A 23,538-nucleotide genomic window follows, 5' to 3' on the forward strand; every position below is an offset into this window, starting at 1 on the left:
GCTAATTAAAAGATTAAACTTAATGACGGCACGGACATAGTTTGCAGTGTTTGTGGCCTTGTGAGGAATATACTAATCTGTTTTATAGATTTGTAACTTGGTTCTGAAACACTACGTGGGGAATGAATTCATCTTTTTATAAGTCTCCTAACATTGTACAAAGTAAAAATAAATAATTTTTTTTTCCTCCGGGGAGAGAGAGTAATTGTATTTGGAAACAGCTGAATGACTCGTAACTTACAGACGATGCGTTTTATAAAGGGTACTGTGATGTGATGAGTCAGCGTCGCAGCTCCCTCATGTCCACTATAAAATCTTGGTACTCCTTTCTCCTGCAAAAGCATTCTTGCATCTTGTTTGGTAGTCTCTTGCAAATGGAGGAGTTGCACGCTTAAGTTCTGTATATCTACTGTACGCTGATTGTATAAACAGCCCCCCGATTAAGCAAAGCCAGCTGTAGCAAGCACCCTGCTCTGATTCCTTGGGGGGCGTTGATTTTTTTTTCTAAAGTTTTTGTTGCACAAACCATGAGGATTCAGCTATACGTTAATCTCTTTCTAGAGATCCTTGGAGTATATCCTTAGATATAGTATTCTGCATATATGTACATAGTCTTAAACCCTACGCTGTAAAAAAAAAATGTTTTTATTAAAAGTTCCACCTTTTTTGAGTACCAGTGATGGACTGCTTTAAATGTGCAAACGCAGTGGCAAGAAAAATTAGCTTGTCCCTGCTTCTCACCTGCAATGCTTACCTTCTCCCTCCCACATCTAATGGACAGGAAATGGCCAGCATATGAAACACTTGTAGAATGCATGCCTTGATCAGTCTCTTCACAGTGGCCTACCTGTGGAGGAGTGATTGCTGGAGTCTTATTGTAATCAGATGGCTAGCTCTCTGACAAGCACATGCTTAAGTGATGTGCTTTGACTTCAGCCCCCAGGTAAGAATCATCTGTTCTTTCCCAGGCTGTGCTGTGCTTTCAGCAGGCCCCGGGGTGGTCTGCCAGTCACCTTTCCGGGGTAGGAGGTGGTTGGGGGAGAGCAGTGGACAGGGGGCCTCGAGGAAGGGCAGAGAGGGGTGGGTGGGGAGGCCTTAGGGGAGGAGGCGGGGGGGGGGAAAGAGGTGGGGCAAGGCTGCAGAGGAAGGTGAAGAGTGGGGCAGGGCCCCGCCAGGGAAAAATAAAAGTAAACGTCTGTGTACAACTAAATATACAATTTTTAAAAATAAATTTTACATGTGGGGATGGTCTAATTTGCAAGGATTTCTTACACCCTTCCCATGAGAGGCGATGGCTAATTTTTACTGTTGCCTCTTTAAATGTAAATCTGAATCAAAAACATGCTTTTCTTACCCCTGAAGTCTTGTTTATTCTACTCCATATTTTTTTGGGGGGGGGGGGGGGAGGCAGTCTCCTGGGCTAACATTTAATCACGTTGCTAAAAATCACCTGTTGAAGAGCAAATATAGAGATTCATTTTAGGATGTTGACAAGTACCATGAGCAATGGAATGTTCTCAGAATGTAACACCGAACCCGTCTGGTATTGACTGCTGTGTGGGTCGGAGTTTACAAAGATTCCTTTCATCAGTGTCAAACCAACAAAAATTCCATAAGTTCTTCCCCTCTCTCTCCCTCCCCCCACTATTTAAATTGGCTATTCCAGTCTAAGGATATGTCTCAAATTATGAATACTAAGTATCCAGTCTGGTCTTCAATGCATAACTGATGAAGGTGCCAAGGAACAAATGGATCTTTCAATTCTGATGTGACCTTTTGAGTGTCTGTGTGGAAATTTTCGGAATCCATTTTTCCTTCAGCTGTGTAAAACGGTCTCCTTTGCTCCCGCTTTTTTAGAAGCGTTTAGGAAGCCGAATGCATTGTGGGGAGCAGTTGTCCTTTTTTCCCCCCTCTCTCCCTAGGTGAGTGTTTTGCACCTTTTAACTAGTTGTCCTACTGCAGATGTGGCTCAATACATTCATGAAGAGCTATTAATATGAGAAAGTGAGTCTGTTCTTGCCAGGTGGGCAGTCTGAGCTGCTGGTTTGGTGGCTATTCTGTAATGGCTGGCTGAGCACATTTTATGTAACATCTCTCTAAGCTAGGTGGCTTATACTATAACCACTGAATTTTAAGACACTAGTGGGCTCTCCTGTTGGAACAATTCCTCTCCTCCAAATGATTCTAAATTGGGGATTTTCCATTTCCTAGAGCATAGGTCTCCCCCCAGCCCCTCTTTCACTAGCCCCTGAATAACATTCTTAAGGCCCTTTCATTGCTCTTCCAGGTAGTTTACTCGTGCTAGCTTCTTTTAATGCAACCTGAGAGGTGGAAGCACAGAGGAAAGCCAAGTCTCCAGACTAGGCTGGAGTGATAGGTGTGGGGAGGGGCATGTACATCTCCCCACACCAGAGTAGGAGAGGAAGGGGTTAATTCCCTGCAAGGAGGCTTTGGTGATGGGAGCAAGAGTTTCCACCTGGACTCTGCAGGGCAGGTATTTAAACCAGTAGGGGAAGCAAACCGGCTGAGGGAAGGAAGGCTCCTCTGAAGGAAGAGGAGTTGAGCCAGGTGCTTGCCAGTGCCAGCCTGACAGCAAAGGGAGGAGAACTCAGGGACCAGCCTAGTTTTCTCTCTGCTCCAGCTGCTCTCAGATAAGATTTGACACCTTATTTTCCTTTCAGGAGTGAAAGGAGCCTGTCAGGGACTTGGCAGCAGCTTCTTCCCAGTGCGACACCTGCCGCTGTAAGGTCTGTAGTATAGACGCAGCCTCAGTCTTATCCTGTCTAGGGCTTGCTTGCATGTTGGACAGCGAATCTTCAGCACAAAGCAAACTTCGATAAGATATGCAGTGAGCTCCTGCAAGCAGGTTCACGCCCAAACTGCTATGCTCTAGCCTACTGCTGCTGCGAATCCTGTGATAAGCCAGCTAGCCCCATGCACAGTCTAATGCTTGGTGCAGTCTGCTAAGTGTTTGGAGATGAGGGAGCTTGTCTGTAGTGAAGATGAGACATTCCTCATCCTTCTCCTTCTGCTACTGCTGAAGTGATCGTTCGGCTTTAAGTGCCTGGGACAGCTGTGCTTCTGAAGTGCTGGCTTTGTCACTGTGTGCTGGAGCTAACGGTACAGAGGGCTTAATGACTTGATGCATCCTGCAGATGTTGGCAGGTATGAACAAGGAAGCTAAGTATACATGGATCTTCAATCTCTTGCCACAGAGCTCCTGTGTAGGTAAAAAAAACCTGCAGACAGCCCAAGCTGGACTGTAGGTAGCCGACTTCTTTAGCTGCTGGCATAACCTTGTCTGACTCTGACAAAGTGCCCTGTACTTACGATCGTCTAAATCTATTGTGTTTCGCTAGGTCCAGCCCCCCCACAATGTTAAATAAGTAATGGCCAGCCTTTTGTGTGTCTGCAACACTGAGTCCAGCTCTCTGGAAAAACTGGCTGACTTAAAATACTCTGAAAGAAAAGGGCAAAAAATTATATCTGTATCCCCATGGGTATGGAACAGCTACGGACTTAAACGCCTCGTCCCCAAGCCAAAGGAGCGGGGAGATGGCAGGAGCCTACATGCCAGTTTCTCTATGAATGTGGATTGCCAGCAATACTCATTGCCATTGCCTCTGAGAAATGGGCTCTTGCCAAAAGGCCTCTGGGCTGGCAGAATGGAGAGGTGCTGATGAAACAAGTTTTAGCTTTTTTTTTTGCGGGGGGGGGGTGCACAATAGTCTTCCAGTTCAAGCACTGGATGAGGAACTGGCAGGGGAGCAGGAATATTCAGGGTCCTCTCCCAGCTCTGCCACAGACTGTGATATCTTTGAGCAAATGTATCAAAAGCTGCTGTCTCAACTTCCCATCCATAAAATGGGTCTGATGCATCCTTTGTCACGTTTAGATTGTGAGGAGAAGGCTTCTTCCCAGGCGCATATACAGTGCCTAACACAAGGGGGGACCTTGTGTTACATTTACAGCCCAGCACACCATGAATACCGTGGTATTGCCTATAAATGATCGGGGTGTGGCTTTTTAGTAGGAATTGCCAATCTGGGCAGCGCCCCCACATTGGGCTGTAGCTGCCAAACTGCTCCCGTGAGAGTGCTCCTCGCAAAAGGAGTGTCTCCGGAAAGGAATATGAGCAGCTTTAGCCGAAGGAGGCACCTCATTGCCAACAGTGTGCAGGGGATTGTCCAAAGAAAGACAGGGCCCTCTTCAGAGGGGGGCTGCTTGCCCCTTTCTGAAAATGGAGGGGCCTTTCAAGGATCACAAATTGGGTAGAATACGAGGTCCTATTGGACATCTTGGCTGGGGAGGGGGGTGTTTGCAGAGTGGCTCATCCAATATTTTGAGTTGGTCTTGATTAGACACCCAGGCCACATGGTGTTCTGCTCACTGGGTAGATGAGTGTGAGGCTTACAAATTGGCTTGCCGGTGAGAATGTGTCTCTTTAAAAATCTGTTTGGAAGGTGACAACATCAAGCAAATTTAGTCTATTTGCTCAGCTGCTGGATTGTTGTCTCTTGTAGCATGAGCTTGGTGTGTGTCCCTGGCAGCCAGGGTTGGGAGGCGAGTGGGTGGAAGGGAGGAGGGAAAGTGTGGGCTGTCCTCGGGGACCTGGGAGGCGAGGGGGAGGTGGCTGCTGGAGAGGAGGGAGAGCAATGGAGGACAGGAGGTGGGGAGATGCTGTTGAAGGCCTCTGATGGCCCCTAGTGATGGTAGTAAAGCTCCTTCCCGGTCTTCCACTCAAACAGCCTGTAACTCTGTCTACAGCTGAGGATAATGTTAGTGCTTGAAGTGGGTGGGAGGGTATCCAAAGGGGTCACAGACCTGACCCGAAAACAACTTTATGCAACCCAGGATGCTCTTCAAGTGCTGTCTTGCCAAAGCTGCTGCTCCCAGAATATGATAGGACCACCCTCCCCCGCCCAAAACCCCACTTTTTTCAGATCACTAAGCACTGGGTAGGGCTATACCTTGCTGTCTAGGAGGAAGCATGGTCTACTGCCTCAGCCACAGAACCGTGTCATCTGGGTTCTCTTCCCAGATCTGCTACAACCTCAGTTTCCCCATCTGTATAATGGGAGTAATACCAACCTCACAGAAAAGCCGTGAGAGACAATTCATGGATGTCAGTCAAGTGCTTTGTGATCCTTTGATGGCAGGTGTCACAGACGGGCGTAAAGTTGTCTTGTTCGTGATCAGAGCTTTTAGCATTGCAGCTGCTCGGTCTTAAGCTTTAATCTGCCGCACCCCCCCTTCCTGGCGTGCTAAAAGCTGGCGTGAATTTGTAAATTCACGCTATGGTTGAGGTGAGAGCTGCAGGCTATGGTGATCTGATCCAGACCATATGTTTTTAAAAACTACAAATGAAAAGAGCAACATTTAATCTGAGCTCCTGAGAAGTGTATTTTCTTTATAGCTAGCCCTGGAGTGTCTGGAACATAGCTGCCCTTCAAGGTGTTTTTCGGAGAGGAGCGGTTGTGTGCTCTGCTTTACAAGGTAGGTCATTTCCTTCCCTGCGCGTGCTTCACAATGTGTGTGCTTTGTGACAGGGTGTGGGGTAGTGTAGGCAGTGGGGGACTTGGGTTGAGTACTGATCTATTCTGTTACGTTCCAGCTTTGCGTGACCTGAGGTCTGCAACCATAGTAAGCTGCCAGACCCCACTGATAGGCCATCTCTTCTTGGAGCCAGTGGGAACTGAACTGGGAAAAATGCTTTCCAAAGGCTATGCTTGCTGACAGATTCCTACCTGGATCAGAGAAAGGGGGAGTCCCACGAGAAACTAACCATGGGTCAGCAAGCAACTGCTGACGTGACCTTTTTTTTTTCCCCAAGAGTGTCGTCTTTTGAATGCCATCCAAGCTCCAGCACTTAACCGTGTGAGAAGGTATTGCAGGAAGAGACCCTAGGAAAAAAACAGCATTAGCAATCTGCTTTTCCAAAGCTTCTCTTGGCAGGTGACTGTAAAACTGCACATGTTCTAGAGAGATAGTTAAAGGCTTCTTCCCCTCCTGGCTTCAGCTGTAGGAGGAAAAATCCCCTGTCTGTTAAGTCCATACAGAACTGTATATGCCCTCCACTCAAAGTGACTGAGCCATCTTCCTGTGAGTGTCTCCATCTTAAAAATTATCGGGAATTTACTGATGGTTTTTCCCCTACAAAATTTTTTGCTGTAAGATTTTTTTTTTTCAGTTCATCCAAATTTGGGGTGTGGGGGAATGTCGTGTTTTTTTTTTTTTAGCAACCAAAAACTTAAAAAAAAAACAAAACAAAAAACCTTGAGTACTTTTGACAACCAAAGCTTTACTTCTGATGAAATTCCCAAGGGGTTGCGTGTGGAGGCTTCCTGTTTTTCTATTGAGGGGGAAAATTTAAATTGGCTCTCCTCCACCTGCCTCTGTTCTCTCTGGCTCCAGTTCGTCTTTCATTTTTGCCAATGTAACTGAGCTGCATTTCCAACTAAACTCTCTATTCAGAGTAGCATCTCCTAGGTGCTAGATGTCTTTCAAATACTCAAGCGTCCCTGCTCCAAAGAGCTGCCAGCCTGGGAATAAACAGATACAGGGCAGTTAGCAGAAGGAGAACAGCCAACTCTACAAATCAGTCTGATTCACTGTAAACCGCATGGCAGAAGGAAGGTGTGACTGGGTATATCAGACTGAGGCCCCCTGCTGGAGGCCTCGTGTCCCTTGCCACACACTGCCCCAAAAAAGGGCAGTGAAGAGAGTCCTCCAAGCTGCCTAGAGTGCCTGTGTGGGACACCTCCAATCAGAGCCCAGCAGCCTAGTATAAGAAGAGCTGCAGGGCGGAAGTTCAGTTCCTTGCTGGAGATGTAGAAGCCTGGATGGTGTGTGGCTGGCTGATGGAGCTGCAGAACCTCAGACAGGGGAAGTGGCCCAGGGGATTAGAGAAGCTGTGTGATGCAGTTAAAGGGATGTGGCAGATGGCTGATATCTACAGGGTCCCTGGGCTGGGACCCGGAGTAGGGGGCAGGCCTGGGTCCCTGACATTGGCCACTGGGGGGAAGTGGCCTGAACATTGAGGCACCCCAGAGAGGGACCTGAACTATAGTGGCCCAGCTGGAGAACTGTAGCCAGAAAGCCCAAAAGGGCAAACACATCCTCACCAGGGAGGAGCCCTGAGGGCACTGCTCTGTCCCGGAGCAGGGACAAACAGTGTGCAGGCACTCGCACTTGGTCAAGGGGGGCACTCGTGAGAGGTGAGTGCCCCCCGTTACAGAAGGTCTTCAATGCCGTCACGGTAGGAACCTTGGGAATTCTGTTTTGCGGTTCTTGCCACGTCCTCATTGCTGTAATGTCGTCTGAGCACCTTCCTGTTGGTCATTAAGCAACATGACTAACATCTGCCCTGTGTGGCTTGTTCTGGGGAGAGGAGATGACACAGAAGAATTGTATGGGAAGTTTAGCCTTTTTTTGGGTAGGATGATTTTATTTATTTATTTTGAAGGGAGGTTGTGTCTGTCTTTAGAAGGAGGGTAGAATTGTGCCTTGCGGTTGAAGTGGAAGGTAGGAATGAGCTTCATGAGGATATGCCACACATAGGGGATCACATGGAGGTGGTAGGGGTCAAAGCTAGGAAGTTGCAGGGGTGCAAACGAGAATTGGCCTCTTGCTTCCTCTTGCAAATCAGCCAGGTGTTTGGAGGCCCTTCCCCGTTCATCAGAAGTGAGTAGATGCGACTTATGACAGGAGGGTCTGTCTTTAATATTGCATTACTTTATTTAGTACGTCCCCTCTAAGGTTCTGGGGAAGGGTAATGGAGAACCGCAACAAACCTTCCCTTTTCCCCACACCCCCTACAAAATACCCCCATCCCCCACCGTTCTACAAGGAAATCAGTGGCACTGGTAATTGGCGTGAGGATGACATATTAGGCTTGGAAAAGGAAGAGACGCCATCCAACTATTAAAAGCTGGAGAAAGAGGGACGCCTTGTGAGAGAACTTTGAACGGAGCCCAGCGGGAGCTAGAAGGTACCTGGCAACAAGAGTGGGAATGGACATGCATGCCCAAGGGAACACACATGCGCAAGTAGACCAGAATCCACCTCTGAGCTGCCTTAATTGAATTCTCCCCTCCCCCCACCTGGGATAAACGCTGAGAACGTTTTCCACAGGACTCTGCTTGTTCTTTAGGAGACCATTGTGTGTTACTAAAGAAAAGGGACGGTTAAAGTACCAGCATCTGGGGGGGTGGGTGAGAAATAGTGAGCTAAATCTGGAGTTCTTGCTTGTACTCTGGCCCCAGTTCTCCTCTCTCACCGGTATACATTGAGAGCAGCTCCATAGACAAGGGTGTTACATTAGTGTGGGTGGAGAAGTGGGCCCTTTGTTCTTGCACAGATTCTCTCTGCAGTCAAGGCCTGTTTAATAGAGCAAGGGTCTCAGGCTTTGTCCTGCTGACTTTCTTTTTCCTCTTCTTCCCACTGCATGTACCCTGCCTTCCCCAGTCTCCTGAAAGTTTGAAGGCTTGAAACCGGTTTTATGAAGTGAGGCTTCTTTGCTAATTCAGATTCAAGTTCGATGTCAGATACCAAAATTGGTGGGAAGGAGCATTCTGTTCTTGGCTCTGGGTAATACTTGTTGACCAGAGGGTTACTAATCTTTATGGCGCAAGTAATTATGATAGCAGGTTCACCAGTAAGAATCTGTAGGAGACTAACAAGATATACTTGCTCCTTTCACTGAGCAGAAGGAGAGCTAGGATGACAGCCTAGGAAAAGGACTTTTCTAAGTGACCAGGTGAAGCATTCTGGGCAAGAATAGCTGCTTGCTTCAAGGAGATGGGCAGGGGAAAGCTTAGGAAAGAACCCAGCTGGATTCCATTTCTTATCTACCCTGTGTCTGGTCAACTGCACCCTCAGGGCAACGCTTGCAGAAGTAGCTGTTTGACTTTTGGGGAGCCCAACTTCAGACCTCATGCCTGATTTCTGCCCCGTCCTCAGTATGGTGTATTTAAAATTGTAAGCAATCACTTTGAACTTCAGGGTTTGTTTGGTGGTTTTTTTTCCCCCATTGATCCAGCTTGCAGGCTATGTAGGGAAGCATGATCTGGGCCTAGCAGCAGTCTGTGAAGAGTCAGCAGAGAGTAAGATGGGGTGAGTTGTGCATTAGGGAGCAACCTGTTTTGCTTCTCCCTGTTTTGAAGTTCTAGCACTTTATCTCCTAAAATTCAGAATAACTTATCTTGCGACCTTCCAGCAGGAGTAGTTTAGGGTTTTTTTAAACTTCTATTTGTGTAGGCTCTGAACATAGTGCCCCCACGGGGTGCTGAGCCTCCAACACTCAGAATTCCTGAAAGTCAAGCTCTAGGTGTCTCCAGTTGGATACCCAAGATTAGAGGCCACGTCTGAAAACCTGACCTTTTTTGGCCCTTTATAACCTTCGGCCTTTTAAGGGAAAGCTTAGTCACTTAAAAGAAACATCCCTGGAGCAGGAGCGAGGTAGAATGTTTGAAGTCTCTTGTACAAACTGGTAGCTGTGGTGGGATTTTTAAAAAGCCTAAACTCTTCCCCTTGCATTCAGTGAGAGAAGAGTTAGGCTGATGCTGAGTACTTCTGAAAATCCCCTGTTTGCTGTCTTGCTCTTTCATTTTTTTTCTTCTTTCTCCTCTCCCCCCCGGCCGCTCATGCCAACCACACACAGATTTTAGGGATTGTTGTTAAAGTTTGGACCAAAGTCATTCTACACACACTAAGAATCATAAGCTGGTCAAGCTGCTGCTGTCCACGTGCAGGACAGAAAGGCGCAGCTTACTGAGAACTGCAGTGAAGCCAAAATTGCAGATACGGGGTGGGGAAGGGTACATGGAGCTCTTCTGTGGTGTATTAAACAAAGCACCATTTACAGCCTTGGCTGGAAGATGGAAGCAGAGCCTTGTGTTCCGTTCGGGTACTTATGCCTTACTCATTGCCACGGTATTTGAGTCCTGTTGGGAAAGCTCTTGGAGATTCCTGGGGTTACATAAACTAGTGTCTGTAAGACCCAATGCGCATGTTTCATGCCAAATTGGCGACTGCTCTAGTCTCAGGAAGAAGAGACTTGTTCCTTCCCTCTTTCCCCCCTGGTAATAGTAATTTTAGGCAAATTCTAATTAACTTTGTGTGACTGCATCAGAATCTTTGGGGTGGTTTCCCTCCTCCACAGAAGGAGGAAAGAGATCAGCAAAGATCCAGGCTCAGAAACGTTAACCTGAGGAAGTACTGATGTTACACATGCTTGCTAACGCTTGTAATTTATCACTTATCTGGCCGTTATCCACTCCTTGTGAAAGGTGGAAGAAAAGTGGTGATGAAGGATCTGATTCAAATTCAATAAGCTCATTGGAAAGGCTCCTATTGACTGCAGTGGGCTTTGGCTCAAGCTAGCTGGAGAGCCGGTGTAAGGAGCATCACCAGCTGTAGCTTGGCTATGCTGGGCAGGTACCTTGCGTTCAGGTACAGAAGCAGGTTTCCTGGCCAAACTCTTTTTCTAACCAGGCACCTACTCAAAAGCCTCAACGCAGCATCTGTTTGCAGCTTTGACCCCCATCCCTCTTTCCTCGCAGGGGGACCAGATCAAGGAAGGCAAAACAGTTACTGTTAGCTAGTGCTGCTTTGACAAGTCTGAGTGTCTTCAGCAAATGTCTCTTCACCGCCTGGTAAGATGTGTTAATTGAGAGGCAGGTGTAGTGCTACGCATACCTGGCCTTAGTGACAGGACTGACCAGCCATTTCAGCCAGGTTGCTACTATGTTATAGGGTTTAAAAAAAAAAAGTAATGTTTCTTTTAAACAGTGACCGAGGAACTGGCATGTGTTGGCCAAGATATTGTCTTGTGTCCTTCAAATTAGAATGTAGAGGGCAGTGTCCCCCCCTTCCCCCCCAAACTCTTGACATCTGACTCCCCTGCTCTGTGGTGGTAAAGGCCTAATCTGTGGTCCACTCTACAGTCTGCTCTGAACAACTTTTCACAATATATTTCCTCTCCTTTCTTTCAGGCTGTCCTGTAGGGTGATCGTGTTCAGTGTTTAAAGTTAGTGTTGGCATCTGATCACACCCATGGAAATGGATGGATCAGTTCACACCTCTCTGATATTTATTTCAGGCATTCTGCATGTTCAGGCGGCTATCTCTGCATTGGGTACACCCAGGTCACATTTACAAGATTTTCTTTGCAAAGATAACAGCTAGAGCCTCATGCTTCTGATGAAAGTTGAGACTCCGAAGGAGACTTAAGAGGCTAGTTCGCACCTCCCCAGTTTGGCCTTTGCCCCTAATCCTCTTTAGGAAGTGATGGGCTTTCCTAAAGGGATAACACTGCAACTCAGTGCCAACTGGTTTTACAATGCTAGCTGCAGATGGAGTTTCTGACTTGGCTTGCCATGGTCACATTCATGGTAAATCCACTTCCATCAACGATCCTCGCTTCCCACTAATGATTATGCTGCTTTCCAAAAAGTAATTCCAGCTACACTTTTGTACCTCCCTGTCCCCATCTGAATCCTGCAATGACAGCCCCACACTTGCTGCCCACTGGGGACTTGGTTTAAATACACCCCCCCCTTTGCCCCTTTTAGTGGCATGAATTTTAATTTGACGTCCTGAGAGTTAAGTCTTTGGCCTCCTGATTACATGCCCATTTGTATGAGCTTTAGGTCTAATTAATGTAATAAAATGTGTGAAAGTATTAAATCTCTTCAGCCCGGGCAATTTTATCCCTGACAGTAACAAATAAAGCAGTTATGTCTCTGGCTTTTTTTTATTATTGTGCTAGCTTTTTTGTTACTGGAAATTTAAATTATAATGGAATGTGTCACTTTTCTAAAAAATGTACCCATAGCAACAAGAACATCTACATTATTACAGGCTGATCACTTCCCTACAAGAGTGGCATCACATGCTTTTCAGAAACAGTCCTACAGGTGTGGGTTTTTAATAGGTTTTTTCCCCTTTTTTTGCAAAACTGTGTATACAGAGTTTTTCTCCAGCAGCATGCTGCCTTTAGAAAAACCTACACTTAATAACTGCCACCATCTTCGTTAGCCAGAGTGATTTTTCAGGCATGATCTTACACTTCACCATTGAAGATTGCAACCCTTACTTGTGCAAGTAAACCCCTATAGGTTACCCTAGTGTAAAGCTGGAATAACTCCCTTGAAGACAGTGAATTTGCACTGATGTAACGGAGATTAGAGTCTGGCTTGCTGTCTCCACTTGGATTACTACATAGGAGTAAGGATACCTAGCTTGTACATCCGATGAAGTGAGCTGTAGCTCACGAAAGCTTATGCTCAAATAAATTGGTTAGTTTCTAAGGTGCCACAAGGACTCCTTTTCTTTTTGTGGATACAGACTAACACGGCTGCTACTCTGAAACAGAGCTGAGTAATTTTTTTTTTCCAATTTTGGGGGCCCCCAAATGGGAATGAGAGATGCAGATTTAAGGCAAATTGAAACCAATTCAAAAAAGTATCAAATTTTAAAAAAACCCTCAAAGTAGATGGATTTTTTTTTTTAAATTTTCATTCAGCTATTTTCAGGTGCCTTTTCCCTACTTTGCCAAATTTGAAAACAAAACGTGGCTTTGAAACAAAAGGTCAAAATAAAACATTCTGTGGGGTTTTTTTTTTTAAATGTTGGCTGAAACTAAGAGTTGAATTTGACCCCAATTCACAAATGGCTTTGGAGCCCTGAATCTTTTTTTTTTAATTTTTTTTTTTTGGTGGCGAAACTTCTAATGCGTATTGTCTGACCCTACCTTTAGGGGCACTCTAAGAAGCAATCTTTTTCTGTTTCTTTTTAAAAAGGTTCTTTTAAGACATCCTGCTCAGAAACCAGCTTCAATGGATGGCTGTCATTTTGAAATCCAATCAGTTTAAAAAAAAAAAAGTCTGTCTCAAAGTCTCCCTGCCAATTTTTGTACTGTTACAATCAGTTTCATATTCTCTTAAAAAAAAAATCTCTCTCCTCCTTACTGTTTTTAAAAAAAAAAAAAAAAAAAAAAAACCTACAAAAACCAAAGTGCTGTCAAATGTATGACATAAAGACCCTGGAGGGAAAAGGGAGACGTTTTCCTCTTATCTCTTTTGCTTGTAAGGACTCATAAGTGCTCCCTGTATTACTAGTAGGTTGGAAATGTTCAGACGCAAAGGGATGATTTTTCAAAAAAAAATCTGATGAAGTGAGCTGTAGCTCACGAAAGCTCATGCTCAAATAAATTGGTTAGTCTCTAAGGTGCCACAAGTACTCCTTTTCTTTTTGCGAATACAGACTAACACGGCTGTTCCTCTGAAACCTGTCAAAAATAGTTGAGTCCCTTTGAACCACATTCAGTTCCTGTATTGTAACTGAAATGACAGTAATAAAGGATTTATAGGCACTGTTAGATAGTTTAGGTTAAGAAAGCAGGTTTAATAAATCTACTTGCGCATAGTAAGGAGACCTTAACCAAACCTATAGCATATTTAATACCAGAGGTTTCTGCTTGTCCCCCTGGGGTTCCTGTATCTTCCCCAGTGTTGTGAAGTGTGCATTACACTAATTGTCTACTGCATTGTCTACTAATTGTCGACTTCTACCCCATGATGGCTGCATTTCAGAGGTGATGTTTGTACTGACTATTTGCAAATTGCTGGGGAATGAGCGGTGCTTTATAAATATTACTTATGGCTCAAGTCTTGCAGAACAAAATCTCGTTCAGGGAGAAGTGACTGTCGTTCAGCAAGGTCAACGCGAAACATGATCTTCAAAGTGCAAGGGAAGCGGGCTCTTTTTGTAAAGGTTTGAGTAATTTATTGCACCAATAGAAAAGTGTGGCCAGGGCACCTAAGGTTTCAAGGGTGCCGTTTTCATGGATGAAGCTTTCAGTTTTAGTGTGGTTATAGTTACTGATGTCTGTACGCATGCTGTTATGGGAACAATGTGTATTCTGTCAGTGATTTTCTGATCAAGTGTGTTCAGTTTGCAACTGAAAGGAAGCAAAGTCATGTGGGAGGGTGATTGACAAGGAGGAAGGGTATGAATGACACAACCCTGCCAGACCTGCAGATCAGGCTGGGATCTGGAAGTCCCTCTGTTTCCTTTATGGCTCACCTAGCATCACCTTTTAATAAAGATTCTAAAATGGGGACTTGTAATTTTGTTGAATATGCATGAGCCAGAAAATAAACCAGCTCATTCTCTCTTGGTTTTATTAACTCTACAGGCTCGTATTGCATATAAAATAGCTTTCAAAAGTAAGCACACAGAATAATAAACACTGGGAGCAGATCATGAAATGATACAAGAAATGGTATGCAAGTAGGCGTTAGCCTCTCTCTAATGATCAGTGTTAAAAGTAGAGTATATTATGCATTTTTGTTAAGGTGTTCCTCTTTTGACTAAGAGCCACACCTTCCTATGAGATCCAGCCACTCAGGTAATTAATAAATAAGATACATTGCTATCTCTACAGGTGGTAGTTACTCTGTCACTTAAGCTGAATATCCTTGGATCTTTCCTTTGGTGCCTTGTTGCACCGCCTCAAAGCTCTGCTCATGGTTTGGGGCGGAAACCCCACTCCTGTGGGCTGGGGTGCAAGACCACAACTGATCTATTCCCCCCCCTTTGCTACAGCAGCTCACGCATTCTCGGACAAGAGTGCTATTTGCCCTTTACCGTACATGGGCAATCCGTGTTGCCACACAGCGGAAAATGTCATTACAGAATGGAATCCTGCGTGGGAAAGAGAATCTAACGCACTTGGTGAAGTCAGGCATCCATTCCTGCACCTGCTTCCTTGTCCGCTTGAGCATAGATCCTGGACGAGGCTTAACGGACTACTCGGGTGCATCCAGGTTTGCTGCAGTCCTGCACGGGCTTGGCCTGGCTTCTTCTTCGACCTGTGCCTCTGAGCATCATCGCGGATCGTAACTCATGGTAGACGGGTGCCCATCCTGACAGCTGGAGGGCTGACAGCAACCCTAGCCTCCCTTAATGCAGAGGGCATCCTCTGGTTATGGAGCTTGGATATCAAGCTCCGCTGTCTGCATACGAGAGAGCTTCTGTACCTGTGATGGGCTTCTTTAAGAGTGTGTGATTTAATTTATTAAAAATGCAGTTTGTTTATTGAATGAGTAGGTTATAGGAACATGCCATGAGCATGACGCTTGTAACACACAGCAGCACCGCTCTACCATTTAAGCCAAGAAGTGATCAAAGGCAGTGTAAATAAGCAGAATATGATTATCTGCATTTGACTAGGGGTAAGGGTAAGCCTTCTATTGAAAGGCAGTGTGGTCGAGTGAATGGAGCACAGGACTGGGACCTAGGAGGTCTGGGTTCTAATTCTGGCTTTGCCACTTGCTCACCGTGCCATGTTGGACAAGACACTTCCCTGCTCTGTGCCCCCATTTGTAAAATAGGGATGAGACTGACATCCTTTGTAAAGTGTTCTTAAATATCAATAAGAGCAAGGTATTCATTAATAATGAATACCAGCATTATTACTATTGGGACAGAGCTGGGAAATTCCATGCAATCTTGAATAGGTTTTGCATCTGAGTTAAGAGGCAGCTTCGATGGTGCAGTGTCCTCTACCAATGTAGTGAGCCAGCAGCTCGGTACTAACTCTGGGGAAGAATGACATGTGTTGAATCACTTGCTGCTTCAAGGTCTCCCATCTAAAGATTGACCTCGGTTTCTGTAGCTTCGCTTGCACAGGATCACCTGTACAAACTACTCCTTCAAGTTTTCAAGTGCCTTGGCTGAATAATGCCATGCAAGTCGATGATATGATTATTCTAAGGGAAGCTAGAGTAATCTGGTTGAGATCGTGAGATACAAAGGAACCACTGTGGGCTCAAAGAAATCGACCCAGTTACATGTGTTTCCAATTCTCTTTGTACATCTTGTACAAGGAAGTGCAATGTTGCTGGGCTCAAAATCAGGTGGTTTTAATCCTGTACCTGACCCGGAAGCAGCAGATGATTGAGGCAGCTGTAAACAAGTTAGGAGTATTGCTTATTCACAGCAAAAGCCAGCGTAAGAAACATATGTTTTCCATCTGGCTAGCCAACAGCCTGCGGAAACTCTAGATGCCTATTGCATGATGCTGGTGACTGCAGCCGTCACGTGAGCTTCCTTAATGCAGACCCAGAGCATCATAAAATTGCCTAAATCATACCTCTGTCTGTGTTTTGCCATCAGTGCGGCACAGATGTATGAGACATCTGGGAAAGGGTTAATCTGTATAATCCTCTGCCTCCACAAACAGCTGTGATTGGCAACAAGGATTTGCTCTGACTATGTAATCATTGTAATTTGTTACTCTCCTTAGAGTGGGCGGGGTGGAGTCCTGGACCTCTGGTTCCACAAAAACTTTTCCTTCTACCGCTTGCTCCTGCAGTTTTAATTAAGTGCAGTTCAGTCAATCTCTTACAAGTGATTTTTTTTTTTTTAATGAACTCACTTTCAGACTCTTATTCCAAGCACCGTATTGCATCATGGCCTTTTGGGAGCTGATGAGAGTCCTGGGAGCATCTTAACTTCAAGCAATGTGAGCAAAGTCACAAATTCCCTGTGGTTTCTAATAAATGCTGCTTTACAATTGGAATCTGAATATTGAACTAGTATTATGCCACGGGGCTTATGCTTTACCTGCATTTCTAGAACGCTCTTGGCAGTTGTTAATAATAATAATAATTAATAATTAATGCAACTGTAAGGGTAGTTTGTGGCTGTGTAATGAGAATAGATTTTAAGGCCAGATGGGAACCTAAGTGCATAGCACAGAGAGCCTCCCCAGCAATTTGTGCATCAAACCCATAGCTTCTGCTTGAGCTACAGAAATCTTCTATTGAAGGCAAATCCACCACATCCTGGAGCCAAATGCTCTGTGCCTGTGGCAAAATGCGCCTGGTCTCACAAGGTTTGAGGTTCAAAGCTGGGCACAGGTCCAGCTCAGTGTGCAGGCACTAGGATGGATTCTCTACACACTAGAATTATAGGAGATTTTCTCTTTACCCATAAGTCTACATTCGGCATGCAACCAGCCATTTGCACCAGTGTGCTTTCTTCTACTGCTGTCCCTACTCCCAGCAATGCCTGTCTGAGCACAGGAGTTCTTCTTTGGTCTCTCAAAACTTCTGATTCCAGAACTGGAGTCACTTTATGGGCTAAAAAGGTAGAAGCTTCAGGTTGGGGGAGATTTATAAAGCGCATGGTTGGCCTTCCTTACCTACCTTTACGGGGCATTCAAGGCCACCAGAAGTTGTCTTTGGCAAGTACTTGCTGGGACTTGCAGCTTTCTAAAGGGCTCTTCCAATCTATGTTTTGAGAGGCTACTGGATGCTGCTACTTTGGCCATGTCTACACTACAAAGTTAAGTTGACTTCATGTAAGTTGACATCGAGCCACCAATTTTTAAGCAAGTCGATCTTGCATGTCTACACTACGCTCATTGTGGCAGCAGAGTGCATCCTCGCTAGCAGGGCTTGTATCGACACATGGAGCACTGCAGTCTGGGTAGCTATCACACAGTGAATGTAGCCAAGTAGGATTTTGGATTGGGCTTGCAATGCCCTCTGGGACTAAAACATTAGTTTGTGCAATTCATATCCAAGGGCGGAGGGGAAGCTGTGCATATCTCCCTCCACATTGAGGGAGGGGGAAAATTTTTATGAGCTTGCCCTGTACAGATCTTTCTATACAGTGCAAGACCATATTATTTGGGGTTTGTACCCCAAAGGAGGTGTGCATGTGAGTGCTGGCTATTCCCCTAGCTAAGTCCTCCCACACAAAGCTGAGTTCAGTCTGTGTCTACAGCTGGGTGTGGCCTTACCTGTGTGCGTGCTAGAGAAGGCTTGAGAGCCTAGCACAGCAAGAACAGAGTGAGGAAACCCAGACTGGGGGAAAGGGCGGGCTCAGTGGGACCCAGCACATCAGGTGGAACCCCAGCAGGGGGGTTCACCCCATCACAGCGTGGTTGTGTGACCCAGAGTTCACCAAACAGGGGGCGGATTACTTGTTGAATTGTTTTGAGGTTTAAGAGCTAGCATTGAAAATCCCCCCGTTTCCCTGAGGTAACCACATGCAATATCACTCTCCCAAGGGTAACAGAGGCAGCAAGAGAGCAGATGCTGCAAGCATCTGGGTACACACCTGGTCCTTCTGCTGCAGTGCTGTGTGCTACCATGATACCAGCTGTGTTAATACTGGAGTGGCATGGGAAAGCGTCTTAAGTGCTGGACAAAATAAGGCAGCCCTTCCCAGAAACCTTGTGCAAAGGATTGCAGAGTGTACATCCATGAAAGCTTCCTAGAGATCTCCATGGAGGATTCCTGGGCCATCCCCGTGCACATAAACAGTCTTTTTCGGCGAGCACCCTCTGCGTAGCCGGATACCCACTGCACCCACTTCTTTGTTCAGATTAAACATAAAAAAATAATAGCATGTAACCCCTAAGACACGGGCAGCCGGTGACCCAGCCACTGGGGGAGGCTAGCCCCTGGCCCCTCCCCTTCTGCCTGAGGCCCCGCCCCTTCCCGTCTGCTCCCCTCCCCTGCAGGAGCCCAGCACCCCCACCATGGCCCCCCATGCCGGGCGGGGGGGGCAAGGTCTCAGCAGCGCCCCCAGCCCCCAGGCGGCGGAGCAGCATGGCTGCAGTGCTCCCAGCAATTTATGGGCCAGGCGGCCAGCCCTAGAGCACCGGGAGGTGTGGCTGCAGAGCCCCCCGCTCCGGTGCTCCCGGTGGCGCAGTCCGAGCGCCAGGCGGGCAACGCAGCACCAGCGCGGCCGGCCTAAGCCAGGGCAGAGCACTGGCAGGAAACTGCAGGAGGAGGAGGCCTGGCCTGGGGGCAGAGCATGGGCGGGGCCACGCTAGGGTGTTTGGGGAGGCACAGCCTCCCCCTGCCTACGATACTCGCCGCCCATGCCCTAAGGTTTGATTGGAAAGGTGTACTCAACAGAGGTGCTTTCCCTGGCATCACCCTCCGCCGCCAGCTAGCCCTGTGAAGGGATGGGCTCCAGGCTTGGAAACCGTTCTTGGCTGTCGGGGAGAACGGATCCTCCGCTTGCCTGCCTCACATTCTCCTCCTCCTCATCATCAACAATGTCCTCCTCACTGTTGCTCCAGGTCGCCCGGGGCTCCGGGGAGGTATCCAAGGAGCGTTTTGGGGTAGTGGTGGGATCACCGCAGAGAATCGCCTGCAGCGCCTCATAAAAGCGGCATGTCTCTGGGGCAGACCGTTCAGCTCCTTTGTCTTCTGGTACGCTTGCCGAAGCTCCTTTATTTTCATACGGCACTGCTGCGTGTCCCTGCTGTAGCCCTTCTCCCCCATGCTCCGCGCCATCCTGGGATAGATGTCAGCATTTCTCCTGCTGGATCGGAGCTCTGCCTGGACAGACTTCTCTCTCTGCACTGCAGTAACATCCACCACCTCCTGTGTACTTCATGCTGGAGCACATTTGTGGCCTTGAGTCTCCGTGATCAGCTGTACTGGCGAGTACTCCAAGCTGATCAAACAGGAAATTAACATTCAAAAGTTCCTGGGGCTTTAACAGGGGAGTGGCTGTTTCCTGTGTACCTGGCTGACGTGCTGTGGAATTGAAAGCGCTCTCTGGAGCGGTCACAGTGGAGCACTGTGGGGCACCTCCTGGAGGCCAATTCAATTGAATTACACAACACAGTGTCTACACTATCCCCACGTTGACCCGTGGATGTCGAATCAAGCGCTACGCCTCTCACAGAGGTAGAGTACTGACGTTGACTTTACAGGCCATTTAAGTCGGTGGAAGGGACTCGGTAGTGTAGAAACAAACATTATTAGGTCGACTTAATGTGGCTTAGGTCGACCTACATTTTTAGTGTAGAGTAGGCCTTAAGAGTCTGCAGGTGCAGATGCTACTTACCACTGGTGTAGGTTGTTGAAAGGGCAGCAGTGGACAGCTAAACTGTGAGGTCCTTTACCACGTGTGTTGAATATCGATGGTGTGCAGCCTACCTACATTCAGTCACTGTGTCCCACAACCCTTGAGGATTATCTTGGATGCTGGAGCTCACGTCAAAGTGATAGCTGGAAAAACATTTGGCAAATTGACGCAGACACAAAGCAACAACCTTCCAAGATCCTGATGCTGCAGGAGCTTCTGTTGTGGTTGGAGCCTTTTACATCTTGTTCTTCACAGTGATCTTCTATGTGAGGCTCAACTTTTCCATCACCGAGGATCCAGCTGCTGAAGCTAGGATGAAGGTGGCCTGCATAACAGAGCAAGTTCTCACCTTGGTGAACAAGAGACTGGGCCTGTATCGCCACTTTGATGAAGTGGTGAGTAAGTACAAGCAGTCACGGGACATCTCCACTCTAAACAATGGCAAGAAGACCTTGGAGACCGAGCATAAGGCCCTGACCAATGAAGTAGCCTCTCTGCAGTCCAAGCTGAAGACAGAAGACTTCAGAGTTAAAGTGGTGGGAGTGGGGAGAAACGTGAGTTGAGTGGACATGCTCTGGAAAAAAAAAAAAAAAGATCGAAGTAGGTGAGGTTGCTTTTCCTCTACTAACAGGCAGTAAAATGATCAACGACACCCTGCTTTCAGTGCTAACTAGCCCCTGTGAAGAGCCTCAAGCAGCCTGTGCAGCCAGGTATGTACAATGTGTTTTGTGTCCTGGCTAGAACTCCATTGATTTTTAAAGAAAGCCAGGGAGGATAATACGTTGCAGCTTTTTCTCTTTATTTTTTTTTCTTAGCTAGACTGAATGGAACTCTCATTGTGTATGGGGCCTAGTCAGTTTTGATTATAATTCTATGTTTGTAATCTGCTTCAGTTCAGGTTTTCTGTTTTACAGCCTGGCAATCTAGCCTGAGCCTCTGTTATAAAGCCTCCACCCCTCTTTAATCAGTGTGCAGCCTGCATGAATGATGCAGCCCAGTAGATGACTGGTTTTAAAAATGTGTTCCATCACCCATCAGTTTTAAGCATAGACCTATTAAGTGTGTCTTCTCAATTGCCTGGCCACTAGTTCTGGCTGTAATATATATATATATAATATAAAATCCCCAGCCTTATACAGTTTTATTCGGGTTCTAACAAGGGAATTATTTGGACTAAGCAGGGATCTTTGGAAGTTTTTTTTCCCCCTGCATCATTCTGTTTATAAATTTTGGGTGGGGATGGGAAAGGGAAATGTCCTATGAAGTTTAATAGGTTACATCTGTCAAGCTATGCAAGCTTTACGCATTCCATGGGACTTTTTATGTACTGGTGTGATGTTGCAGCTGGAGATTCCTGCGAGGGAAAAGGCTTTTACTGTTTTATAGCACCTTGCTTTTGAGATCTACGTATTAGCCCCATTTCGCAGAGGCACAGAGCAGTTGAATCGTAGAATCATAGAATATCGGCGTTGGAAGGGACCTCAGGAGATCATCTAGTCCAACCCCCTGCTCAAAGCAGGACCAGTCCCCAAATGATGGACTCAAGGTCATGTATCGAGTCAGTGGCAGCCCCGGGAGCTAGAACCCTAAACGCCTGACTCCAGTCGCCAACTCTCACTGTTCGTACACACCATGTATAGGAATTGGGGAGTATCCCGTTAAAACCAGCATGTAAGCCCTTTGGTGGCACTCTGTCTTTGTTGAGAACTTTTCCAGAGCAGGAGTGTGTGTAAGTAGCTAGACTCTGTGTATTATGTCTAGTTACTAAGCACAGTTATTTAACCCTGCAGTGTAAAGAGCAAACGACACAACGGTGCATAGGGATGTGTAACAACAGTGGAGTAAGAGTAACTGGAGCCTGGAGTGATCCATCAACGCTTTGCCTAGCCCCAACTCCAATACATTGTTCCTCCAGCCCAGTACTCCTCCTCAGCCAGCCCTGCCAAGGGTTCTTCCTCCTTCCCCACTGGACTGCTTGAGCTTCTGCCTACGAGTACCTTATGAATAGGCTCCCGCGGCACATTCTGTTTTCAGTTACTCCAGCTTTGCACCCGTGTAACTGAGAGCAGCTTTTGGCCTTTGTTTGCTTGTGGTTAATGGATTTAGAACAAGGTTCAGTTTGGAGATTGTGGGGGTATAAGTTAAGTGTGTGTGGTAGTCGTTCATTATACATCTTTCTGTTGCTTTTTCTGCTATATCCCTTTTCCCTTACGTTGCCTTGGTGAGCAAAGTACACTTATTTACCCAGCCACTGAATGGATGTGCAGCTCTCCCACTTAAACCTATTTAAATGCGTGTACCTATTTGTGTTGCCACTGAATGTGGCCCAGAGACATCCCTGAGTGTTTGCACCCACTCACTCCAGTCTGCATTTGTCCCTAGATATAATAATCCGAAGAACTACTTTGCACACCATTGGAGTGCAGCCACCTCTGGGGTGAAACATGGCCGCTGTTCACCAGTATGCAGCAATGCTGCCGCTATTCATGACAGGAAGCGAAAAATCCCATACCCACCTGAAACGATAGAAGGACTTGAGTACAGTTGGCAGACTATAATTAGCTGAGTTGGAATTTGGCCAGCACATTGGGACTGACACCTCTACAAAGACTAAAAAGAGTTGACTACAAAATAAAAACACCCCCTGTATTTTGAATATGCAGATGTATTTATTTATTTATTTATTTATTACTAGGAAAAAAAGAGGATTTTCATATCACCCTGTGGAGATATGGAAATAAAGATATTATTTTTCTTGTATTGCTTTGGCTTATGCTTCACCCTGATCATTTTAAATCTTAAGTAATGTCTCTTCTTGATGCTAATGATCTGATACAGGAACTCACACTCTGGAAATGTGAGTTCCACAGTGTATCTATTTTACTGTATTGCTTAATGTCTGTACAGGGGAAAGAGTAATTCCCTCAATTGGCAAAGCAACACATAGCAAAGAGCTTTGACAACTTTTACTCTCCTCTGCAGGGAAAAGAAATATATTTAGCTGGCGAAACATCTGCCCTACTCCCCTTATCTGTTTTTTCCCCCTCAGGCTTTTCTGGCCTCACTGAAACAACTTTGAATTCTGCTTACACTGGAAATCTCTGGTTCAAGTGCTCGTCCTACTTCACTCTACAACATCCATGCAAAACATCTGAAGCATTTACTCTAATCGATACTCTGGCAGTTTGAGATCTCTAAAAGAAAGAGGCTGCGATCAGCTGAGCTGTGAAATACTCTGGAACTGTATATTAATCTTAATATAATTGCCCAAAGGGCACCGGCTGACCTGCATTGCCCTGCAGCAGAAGTTACGGTAAAGTTGACAAATGATTTTAACAGAGCTTTAGTGGTCACCTGAGGACAGTCAGTATATAGCACTCTACTCTGCTATTTTAACTGCAATGTAGGGTTTAAATGACTTAACTCTTTTTGGAAGTGCTGCTTTTTCCCTAAGACATACTCTGGAATGGAAATATTAAGTCATCCCTCTTGATTGCCCCAAGGTACCTTGATTTCTTTTGGCATATATCATAGCAGTCGAGTTCAAAGCCATTAAGATTTAAGGGAAATGAGCTTTGCAATTGAAGGGGAAAAAACATCTTTTTCTCTGAAAGATGGATCCCTTTGCATTGC

General features: G+C 46.2%; 1 long non-coding RNA gene across 1 annotated transcript in view; it reads left to right on the top strand.

Annotated features, from left to right (window-relative positions):
* Window positions 1-1,131: 1,131 nt before the first annotated feature.
* LOC125624666 (uncharacterized) overlaps window positions 1,132-23,538 on the top strand; it is a 28,496-nt gene continuing 6,089 nt past the window's right edge. Inside the window, exons 1-4 of the long non-coding RNA XR_007353368.2 lie at window positions 1,132-1,922; window positions 2,682-2,747; window positions 5,417-5,496; window positions 22,955-23,218. This is a non-coding gene — a long non-coding RNA (uncharacterized LOC125624666). The remainder of the gene's footprint in view (window positions 1,923-2,681; window positions 2,748-5,416; window positions 5,497-22,954; window positions 23,219-23,538) is intronic.

The sequence above is a fragment of the Caretta caretta genome, chromosome 19 (assembly GCF_965140235.1).
Source record: "Caretta caretta isolate rCarCar2 chromosome 19, rCarCar1.hap1, whole genome shotgun sequence".
NCBI lineage: Eukaryota > Metazoa > Chordata > Testudines > Cheloniidae > Caretta > Caretta caretta.